Genomic DNA, 11,219 nt, shown 5'->3' on the forward strand with positions numbered 1-11,219 from the left:
AGAGAGAGAGAGAGAGAGAGAGAGAGAGAGAGAGAGAGAGAGAGAGAGAGAGAGAGAGAGAAAAGGAATAAGGATAGGAAAGAAGTTAAATTTTTGTTATTTGCAGATTACTTGATGCTCTGCCTATGCAGAGGGTCTTCTATAAGACCCCCAAAACTCCACCAAAACACTTGTGGACTTATTAACTAAATTCAGTAGCATATCCGGATACAAAGTCAACACTCAAAAATCAATAGCATTTCTGTACACAAACAACAAACTTATTGACTGCCGGGCATGGTGATGCACCCCTGTAATCCCAGCACTCAGAGGCTGAGGCAGGAAGATCTTTGTGAGTTTGAGGCCAGCCTGGGCTACAAAGTGAGCTCAAGTCCAGCCTGAACTGCATAGTGAGACCCTGACTCTAAAAAGACAAAAACAAACAAACAAACAAACAAACAAACAAAACCAAAAACCAAAAAAACCAAACTCATTGAGAGAGAAATTAGGGAAACCACACCCTTTGTAATACCATCCAAAAAAATGAAATATTTAGGAATCAATCTAATAAAGGAAGTAAACAATCTGCCCACTGAAAAGTGCAATATTCTGAAAAAGGAGATTGAAGAAGATATCAGAAAATGGAAAGATATCCCTTGCTCATGGTTAGGAAGAACCAACATTGTGAGAATGGCCATACTCCCCAAATTGTTATACAGATTTAATGCGATCTCAATCAAAATACCACTAGCATACCTCACATAATTAGATAAAACATTGCTAAAATTCATTGAGAACCAGAAGAGACCTAAAATAGCAAAAGAAATTCTGGGCAAGAAAGACAAGGCAGGAGACATCACAATACCTGACTTGAAATTATATTACAAAGCTACTGTGATAAATTCAGCATGATACTGGCAAAAAGACAGACCTGAGGATCAGTAGAACAGATCAGAAGATGTAGACAGAACTACAAGCACACTCAGCCACCTCATCTTCTCAGATGAAGACATAGAAACAGCAAATAAGTATATGAAAAAATGTTCAACAGCACTGGTCATTTGAGAGATGTTAATTAAAACAACACTGAAATTCCATCTCACCCTAGAAAGAATGGCTATCATCAAGAAATCAACCAATAACAAATGCTGGAGGGGCTGGGTTGGGGGAAGAATCCTTCTCTACTGTTGATGGGAGTATATGCAAACATTGTGGAAATCAGTGTGAAGATTCCTCAAAACAACTAGGATTGGAGGCCCCATTTGATCCAGCTATTCCGCTTCTGGGTGTCTTTCCAGAAGAATTAAAAACATCGTACCACTGGTGATATATGTGCATCCATGTTTATAGCAGCACAGTTTGTAAGAGCTAAATCTTGGAAACAACTCAAATGCCCATCAACCAAGAAATGGATAAAAAAGATGTGATATTTTTATACAATGGAATACTACTCAGTTATGAATTAGGATAAACTTGAGACTTTTATAAGTAAATGGATACAACTTGAGGCCATACTTATAAGTGAAATAAATCACTCTTGCATGTGTAAACATCATATTGTCTTCCTAGAGTAAGAAGTTGAAAGTGCAAATAAGATCCAAAATGTACAATAGATATTGGGAAATGGAAAGAAACTGTTCAAAAGGAAAGAGAACCTGGGATGAGGGAAAGGAGAAAAGAAGGAAGGGAAAAGTAAAAGTAAATATATATGATAGTTAAGATAGCTAAACTACTAATTTCTATTAGTTCATTATTGAAAAGTTTGTGCTTATATAGTTTGATTCATTTTCCATACTTATATCTTCTAATCTGAACAACTACCTGAAGATAACAGTAAGCCATGTACTGACCATTGTTACTCTCCTACTAACTTGTTTTGAATTTTTGTATCATTGTTCTTCTTGTTTCTTTTCTTTAAAATTAAAAAAAATGACACTTAAACAATCACGAAGAGCCTTTCTTAATGTGCACTGGGAAATGAGAGAGGAGGGAGCTGGGTGAAGAGGAGGCTTTCTCATGTCACAGGGAGAGAAGGACCTGTGCTAGAGGAAGGCTGAACTCAGATTAAACAGAACAGATTATTCTAGTTTCACAACCAAGAAAACCTCTGGTCATGTGAAGATGTATCCCTCAAGCACCACAAAGTATCAGTTCAAAACATACAAAAGTTTTCCAGGCTGAGTGTGGGGGATTGCTGTAGGCAAGAAGAAGAGCATATGCAAAGAAAAGAAGAATATTCTTAGAGCCACATGTCAGTCAGCAGAGCAGGGTCTAAGAGTGAGAAAGGATATGATAGAGAAGAGAATGGAGAAGTGTGGAGACCAGATCACTAACCTTGCTGTACTTTGCTGAGGGTTAGGGACCATATCCTGATGACTTGATGATCCATTAACATGCGAGGCATTTAAACAGAGACAGTAGCATAATTAGCTGTTGGTTTAGAAAGGCCCTTATGGAAAAAATGAAGAATGAATAAAAGGAGGGAAAGTATAGAGCTGGGACAAATATCTCAGTGGTCTGGGAGAAATTCAGACCAGCAATAAGGGGAGCTGGAACTAGTCCAGTGTTCCTAGAACTGGTTCTGCTTCTCCTTCTCTCACCCCAGCCTACTGCCTGGGGATCTCATAGCATAATTTCCCCTTCAGATAGGTCAGTGCTTTACATTCTGTGCATTTGCACATTTCTTGTATCTTCCCAACCAGAAATGTTCATAAGTGATGAGGCCACAGAGTTGGAGACAGGTTCAAGTCTGTTTCTCCCGGTGGGTCTCTTGCCTGGTAAGACTGTGGAGGGGAAGGAGAGGCTTACAGACAGACTGTGCAGAACAGGAAGTAGCCATAGTGGCTCCTCAGAAGTGCCAGAGTTTGATGAAGTCACAGAAAGTCCCCTTGCCGGAGATGTCCCAACCTCCGACCTGAGAAGGAGGGAGAGAAGGTTGAGCTTAGGGATCTATGACACCTAACTCCCATTGTCTGAGTTTTTTCATTCTTTGACAACTGCTATGATCTTTGGATCTCGTTAGCTCTGCATGTCTTTCTCTGTCCTCATCCTACCATCTAGAACTTGGAGATTCCTTAGAAAAGAAGTCCAGAGACTAGGAAAAAAAGCAACCACAAGCTTCCCTTGGTTCTGTGGGTAACTTATCCTGAAAAGATGATGCCCTGACTTACCTCATCTCATCAGTAACTTACCTGAGGGGACCATTTCAAACACCTTCAATGACATCTGTGTCCATGCATGAGCTATAGGATCAGAAGGCTTTTCCTCCCCACAGTCAGGGTGCCAGTTTCCTGGGGCCTCAAAAGAAGACATAAAGGAATGAAAGTGTTTTGGCTGGCATAAAGACAGACAGAAAAAGTGGGAGACACAGAGGCAATAGGAAAGAAGGGGCACTCCCCAAAGAGATACAGAAGGAAGGGAAGGAGTCAAGTTGAGGTAAGCTGGAGAACTTAATTTTCAATGGAGCAGCTTGGACAGATAAGAGCAGAGAAAGGAGATGCAGGCAAAGTGTTAAGAAGGAAAACAAAGGAAATGTGGAGAGAAAAGCAAGCAGGAAAAGATAAGAAAGAAAGATAAAGGGAAGAACGGGTGAGATATGATTGAGATATACAAAAATATATGAAACCAGAGGACTTTGGGGGATTTCAAGGAAATAAATTCATATGGGTAAGTTTATAAGAGTGAAAAAATGAGAGGATTCATTTAGTATAAACTCTCTTTATCTCTTAAACTCAAGGAAAAAAAATCAAACTATTACAATATCCTTAAAACACACAAATCATTCATCTTCTATTGTCTAACACTATCCCCTCAATTCTCCTGATTTTATACGTCATACAACTGTGAAAAATAGAATGTTTCCTGAATATGTTTTTCTTTACATCACTGAGTCTTAAATGAAACTAGCCCTCACCCCAGAGAGAGCCTACCTTTTCTTCTTTTCCTATGAAAAGGGAAGCAAATTCCAATTTATGCTGTCAACACATAGTCTAGGTTTCCCTGCAATGGAAGGGCTTGCCTATCGCACGCATTCTTGTTCCAGAACCTTCACCAAACCTTCAAACCTTCAGGAAAGAATGCAAGCGCAGGCTGTGTTGAAGAAATACAGGTGGAGTAGAAGATAGAGACTGAAAATTCAGAGGAAATAACAAAGCTGAGACTTGTATAAAGGGAGAAGTTGAAGAGAATGGAGGAATGGATATGTGAAAAAAGGAAAGAACGTGGGGATTACATTAAAAATAGGCCCAGAAGTATTGGAAGAGATGGAAGAAAGGTTTCTGATGCTACAGTGAACTGATGGAAAGCAAAGCTAGAGGGCTCCACTGAGGATGATGCACAGCAGCTGCACCCCCGGTATACAGAGTGTAGGGGAGTCTTCGTGCTGCTAGATCACTTCCCAACTTGCCCAACAATCTGCTAGCCTGCTTTCCTACCCAGGAGTCCTTGTCACTGGCTTTAGCTTTCTCTATCAGGAGCTGCATAAGACCTACTGTCCCTATGCTTTCTCCCCAGAAGAAGCTGAAGAAGTCTGTGCAGGGGCCACTCTGCTGTTCCGGAGGCCAGGATACAGCCTGGATCCAGGAGGTCCAAACATGCAGGAGTCTCACTCGAGGCTGAGGATAGCAACTTTGAGCTAGGAGAAAGGAGCAAAAGGGGCAAGAGCTCCCCAAAAGATCTGGCAAAGAAATGCCTGATTCGAAATGAAGGAGCGACTAGCTGGGACAGCACAGGTCTGACTGGTGTCCTGGCACAAGATTCAGGGCAGAAGAACTTCAGAATCCCTGGGGAATGCGAGGATGAGCAGCTAGTGAGCCAGGAGCCTCAGACACATGGACCTGGGACCGCGACAGAGATGCTGTCTAGGTGGGGTTCTGGAGTCTTGCTTACAAGGACTGCAGTTTGCAAAGATGTAGAACCAAACCACAGAGGAGCCAAGGAGCAGGCCTGAAAGCAGTAGAGTCAGCAGGGCCCTCCTGGCTAGTGTCTACTTAGAGGGCAGCCTGTCTTCTGGAGAGCTCTGTGGGAGCAACCAGGAGGTGGAAACACAGACAGAGAGGGTTGGGAGAGAAGGACAGAGGGGAGACGCAGGGAGGGGACAGGGGACAAATAAGTTAGAGCCAGGGCCCCTCTGCACAGAGGGAACTCTGCTCAGCCTCTGGGAAACACAGCCTTCAGACCCCTGGGAGAGAAGGCACCTGCCTTGGGTGAGGATAAAGCAAGGGTGTCTATACAGAGCTTGAGGGGAGAAGACCCAGGCTGCACAGGAGCCCACTGACCTGCCCGGAGGGAGGCTCCATTCCACTGGCTGACTCCATCTGCTTGGCTCTTGCCTGCTTCTGTCCCCTCAAACCAAAGTGAATAAACACAGAAGAAGAAGAAGCTGGTTAGGAAGCGGCTCCATTAAGGACAGTCCTAGCAGAGCACTCCAATGCCTGTCCCCTCCTACCTCCCCACATTCACATGTGCTTGCGTCCAGGCAGTGTCTCCAGATGGGCCCCAGAATGAACCTCTCCCCTGGTCAAACCAGCTTCCCTCCCTCTCCTTCCCTGTCCTGGCCTGGCCCTGTCTGTTCTGGAAGCCTCCAGTGGGGGCAGGGCTCTCACACCCCCTCCCCCACCCTAGGCAGCCCGCTCCACCAGAGACCGTTTCTCCCGCGCACTCACCATCAGTCTGTCCTGTGCTCGGGCTCCCAGGAGCCTTCCTGGTGCTGCTCTAGGTGCTGGTGCTCAGGACTGGGATTGAGGAAATGGCTTCCCTTCTCCTCAGGCCCAGTTCCATGTTCCTGGAGAAGGAGCAACTTCTGTCCCTCTACCACTCTGTCCCCAAACAGGCACTGTTGGTGCTGGGTGAAGCCTATTCATCTGTGGGAGGCACGCAGGCCTGTCCTTCCTGTTTATCTCAGCTTGTCAGGAGAGAAGATGGAGTCATCTTCACTGGGCGAGCAGACTTGCGCTTGGTTCGCTCCTCTTACCCTGCTCTGTGACTTGGTTCACTAAATTCCTTTATTTCCGGAATATTCTTCCCCCTCTCTCCTTTCTTCTCTGATTGAAATCTCACGGTTCCTCTCATTCCCAGGTCAAATGCCATCTCACCTGGGAGGACCGCAGCTCCGTGTCCATTCACACTGTCCCCATGTATGCTTCATTGCTACTTTAGAAGGTTCATGGCCCTGCTGGCTGCAGGCAGAGCCATGCTTTAAAAAGATCATCCACCTAGGAGACCTGGATCTGCTAATTATTAGCTCTGTGACAATAAAGAAGCCACTTAAACTCTCAGGCAGGTAAGCAGTTTTGTCATCTGGAAAATGACGGCAATATTTTCCTATGTCTACCTCACAGGGGCTCCAGCCTGCAACAAAGAAATGAGACTTTACACAACCTCTTTCTTTATTCTGCATTCTGTTAGGCCACTGGCTCTAATCTCTATCTACCTGCCGATTGAAAACTGTTTCACAGCAAGTACAGTATTTTTTCCCACCCATCCACCCCAGATGCTTCATAAATGTTAGTAAGAATGAACTGATTTTCATTCTGGAAACGCTTTTCCACTCCATACTGAGCCCAAACCTGCAGCCTCAGTAAAGCAAGCACACCTTTAAGGGCATGATTCTGCCTCAGTGTCTGTGTCCTCATCCTATTCAAGTGGAGTTTGTTATGATGGTCCTCTTAAGGACACCATGGCAAGATTTCCTAGAGCAGCAGCACTGTGCTACACCCAGGGTGCACTTATTGGGATGGAGGTGGGCATAGGAGGATGGCTCCATAGATGGAGAAGTAGAGAAAGCTATGTGTCAACAGGGCCCACATTATGGAGCATAAGAGACACATGAAGGAAAGCTGGAACTTCATGCAGCAGAACACAAGGCAGTAGGGAAATTGAGGGTTTTGACAAAAGTGTGAAAGTTTCACCCTAAGGCTGAAGTGGTATTAAGGACCTGTCTGACTGAATGAAAGACAGAGACACTGGCTACTTTGGTGTTGCAGAAATGAGCAAGTGAGGGCCTGGTCCAGAATGATGGCAAAGGAGAAGGAAGTGCATAGAAAGAAAACTTCATGCAAGAGAGTCAAGCCACGGATCCTGGTTGGTGGGAAGGGGTATAACAGACTCGTGGATGCCTGCCAACTTTCATTTCTCAAGGCTAGGAGAATAGTGATGCCAGCAACAGAAAAAGTGGAGTCTTGGTTAAAGGTGAGGGTGGGGATGAGCCTGAAGAATCAAGGTGCCCAGTATCTTAGATGTCTTTGGTCTGCTGGGGTGCAAAGCAATAGTGCCTTCTCTTCCTCAGGCAGTCCAGGACACTAAGCAGGAACATCTGCCTTCCTTCACCATTTTCCCTTCCCACTCCTTCTCTGTCCATGAATCCCCTGAGCTGATGTCTTTCTCTAGAAGGATGGTAATGGGCACACCTCAGACTAGATAAGAGATAATGGGTGGTTGGTGAAGTTGGCTGGTTAGAGCGTGATGCTGACACATACCAGTCCACTGTAGCTGGTGGGTGGGCACCCATTGCAACCTGCACTTAGGCTCTCTCCTTTTTGGGAGAAGCTCAGCCAACTGTGGGTGGCAAGAAACCCTATTGTTTCACCTTTCCCTACCAGCTACCTCCTGATGGCAACGTAATCCCTTGTGTTAGACCTTCGTCACGAGCACGACTTCCTGTTGTGTTCTTAGTCCTCTGTGAGATGAGTCATCCTCACCACAACCATGCCCAGCCATGCCCAGGCTGTGGGTTCTACAGCCACCACTCAGAGCTTTGTGGTGAGGTGAGGTGAATTATCAACTAGGGGTCACGGAGGAGCCACCACATTTATCTTTGCAGGTTCTGCTTCCTCCTTGCCCTAAATGTTCTACCCCATCTGTTCTAATTTCAAGATCCTTTGCTTCATACCATAATATCAAAATATCAGTAATAATAACAATAATATTTGCTTTTACAGAGCAATTCCTATGTACCAGGAATGTGTTTGATACTCTGCAGATATATGTTTAGTTCAGTCCTCAGAGCAATGCTATCAGGGAGGCCAGCACTATTATTTTGTCCATTTTACAACCAAGGAAGCTGAGGCATATAGAAATACAGTAAATTTACCCAAAGTTATAAAAATAATAATTATAAGTACTAGGAATTCATGCAGTGCCTTAATAATTGAGCTTCCGAGGCATAAAGTTTCATACACATTGGAGAGTTTCTTTATAGTAAAAAACTTCTATCTAACTTACTTTTTAAACTAGCTTTTTCTGTTTGGTCTTGTTATGTGAAGGATGTAGGAGTCATTATTCTCCAAATTTTTAAGCATACAGTTGCACTTTGTGTTAGTTACTTCCTCATTACTGGGACAAAATACCCGACACCCACAATGTAAAGTAGGGGAGGTTTACTTTGGCTCACAGTTTGTGGAGGTTTTTGTCCATAGTCTACTGCATTCAAGGCAGGGAAGTGTGCTGAAGAGCACAGCAAAGGAAAAGCGACTCACTTCATCGTGGTCAGGAAGCTGAGAGAATGGAGAGGCCAGGGAGGCAGAAACATTTTTCTCAGTTATATCCCTGTGACCCACCTCTTCTGACCAGACTGCATCTCCTACAAGCAAGTCAAGTATAGCTCTGCAATCACCTTCCAAAATCCCATCTCTGAGTGAAGAAAGATGTTGGGCAATATCTAGATATAAACCATAGCACCTTCTGGAGACTGTGGACTTTTTCTGTCATCCTCAGTGAACAACTTGGATGAAAATGAAAGACAAGACGTTTATCTACACAGTGTGAAACCCAGCTGAACACACCAGAAGCAATTTACTTATAGGATCATTTGATTGCAGTGAGAAAAAGTAGGAAGTTCCCTATGAAAGAATAAGTGACCTGACTCTGAAGGAGCCAGAGAAAGGAGGTGGAGCCCAGTCTAAAGAGGCAAGTCCTTGAGGGGTGTGATCTGGATGGGTGTGTCTCCATCTCTAGCTCCTCTCCTCTCTCTGCTTCCTGACTGCCATGACGTGGGCAGTTTTCCTCCTCCAGACCTTTCCACCATGGTATTTCTTCTTTGGAGCCAGCCAACCAGGGACTGTGACCATGAGCCAAAAAAATCCTCCCCTTCTTTAAGGTTGTAGCTTTTGGGTACTGTGTCTCAGTGATGGAAAAAGTGACTAAAACACCTTACAGACTTTCTGGCTAGAGTAACGGTTTTGGTCATGAGGTCTGACAACAGAAACATTGACTACTGTATCATAACATCAGAAACCTTATAGAAATGAAATGGCAGGAAATTGTTTTGAACTAGTAGGATCCACTGTGGGGGAACTCAGTCCACATGGCAGTGTAGCAGCCCCTCATTTATGGGCCTTTAAACCAGCTCACCTACTCACAAAAATTGTCAAGTAGCCACCTTAGCTTTTATGCCCTATATGTTTCTTCTAAGACTCTAATCATTTTAATATTGAACTTGATGACTTTACTTCTTTCTAGTTTTGCTTATTCTTTGCTCTGGCCTCTCTTTTTGGGTGAGCACCTGTCCTTCAGACTTGAAGCCTGAGTGAATACATAGAATTAAGTGTGTGAGTGCTCTAAGGATTTTCCTCAAATTCACACTCTAAATCTTCAGCTCTTGGAAGTCTCAGGTTAGGTCCTATGACATACATCCATAACCACAGGCTTTTTAGTTTCTTTAGAAATTGCAAAGACTCTTTATTTTATATTTAATTGACAAATACAAATTATGTGCATGTATTGTATATAACATGTTTTGAAATATGTATGTAATGTGAGATGATTAAATCAAAGTGACTACCATACGCACTACTATACACACTATCTTTTGGCGAGAATACATTTTTTTTTGTCTTTTTGAGACCGGGTCTTGCTATGCAGTTCAGGCTGCTCTTGAACTTGCAATGATCCTCCTGCCTCAGCCTCCACAGTACTGGGATTACTAGCATGCTCCACCTCACCCAGCTTGGTGAGAATACTTAAAAGCTATTCTCTTGACAATTTTCAAGAATACAGTACATTCTTAGGAATCCTAGTGCCTATGTCGTACAATAAATCTCTTGAACTTGCTCCTTAACTGAAATTTTATAACCTTCAATCCCACTCTCAACCTCCTACTCTGGTAAAAGCCATTTTATGGTCCCCTTTTATGACTTAAACTTTTCACAATGTACGTGTGAGACCATACAGTGTTTGTCTTCCTGTGCCTGGCTTATTTTACTTAGCATAGTATCCTGCAGATTCATCCACGGCATCCCTAATGACAGAACATCCTTCTTTTAAAAGACTGAATAGTACTCCATCGCATGTCAGTGCCAAATTTTCTCTGCCATTAGTGGACTCCGAGGTCGATTCTCTGTCCTGACCATTGTGAAGAGCACTGCAGTGACTGTGACAGTGCAGATATCAGTGAGCACACTGATTTAATTTCCTTTGGATTTATGCTTGGTAGTGGGATTTCTGGATCCTGTTATAGTTGTATTTTTAATTTTGGGGGGAAGTACTAAACTGTTTTCCATAAGGACTGTACTAATTTACATTCTCACCAACAATGAACAAAGATTTGTACAGGTTCTCTCAAATATTTTTTATCTTTCAATACTTTGGTACTAGTCATTCTAAGAGATATGAGGTGATATCTCATTATATTTTTGATTTGCTAATCTCCAATGATTAGTGAGGTTGAGCAGTTTTTTATGTACCTGTTGGTTATTTATCCACCTTATTTTGAGAAATGTCTGTTTGGATGCTTTGCCTTTCTTTTTTTCAGTACTGGAGGTTGAACCCAAGGCCTTCACACTGAGCTATACATCCAGCCTTTTTAAAAAAATCTTTTTATTTTAAGACAGAATCTTGCTAAGTAGCTAAGTTGCACAGGCTGGACTGAAACTTGTGATCATCCTGCCTCAGTCTCATGGAGAGCTGGGATTACAGGTGTGTGACACCATGTCCAGGTCCTTCACCCATTTTTAAGTTGGGTTATCTGTTTTGTTACTGATGAGTTCTTTGATTTCTTTATGTATTTTAGATATTGACCCCTTATCAGGTATTTGACTTGGAACCCAGCCATGCTGATGCTTGCCTGGAATCCCAGCACTTGGGAGGTTGAGGCAGGAGGACTACATAGCAAGGCCAGCCTGGACTACATAGCAAGATCCTGTCTCCAAGGGCAAAAAAAAAAAGATATTTGACTTGCAAATATTTTCTCCTACTCAAGCAGCTTATTTCTTCACTGTTGATGATTGTCATGGCTGTGCCAAAGC

General features: G+C 43.4%; 1 protein-coding gene across 4 annotated transcripts in view; it reads right to left on the bottom strand.

Moving 5' to 3' along the window:
• The window catches only part of LOC102005270, an 18,689-nt gene extending 12,899 nt beyond the window's left edge, over positions 1–5,790 (bottom strand). The window contains exons 1-3 of one of the 4 annotated variants that reach the window (XR_001231326.1): positions 5,643–5,790; positions 5,256–5,315; positions 3,171–3,269 (exon numbers count right to left, since the gene is read on the bottom strand). The gene's annotated coding sequence lies outside the window, so the exon portion shown is untranslated. Of the gene's footprint in view, positions 1–3,170; positions 5,316–5,642 lie in introns of all 4 variants that reach the window. The other 3 variants (XR_001231325.1, XR_001231327.1, XR_001231324.1) reach the window with 3 other exon arrangements.
• Positions 5,791–11,219: the final 5,429 nt, after the last annotated feature.

The sequence above is a fragment of the Chinchilla lanigera genome, unplaced genomic scaffold (genome assembly GCF_000276665.1).
Source record: "Chinchilla lanigera isolate Chin_1 unplaced genomic scaffold, ChiLan1.0 scaffold00093, whole genome shotgun sequence".
Classification (NCBI taxonomy): domain Eukaryota; kingdom Metazoa; phylum Chordata; class Mammalia; order Rodentia; family Chinchillidae; genus Chinchilla; species Chinchilla lanigera.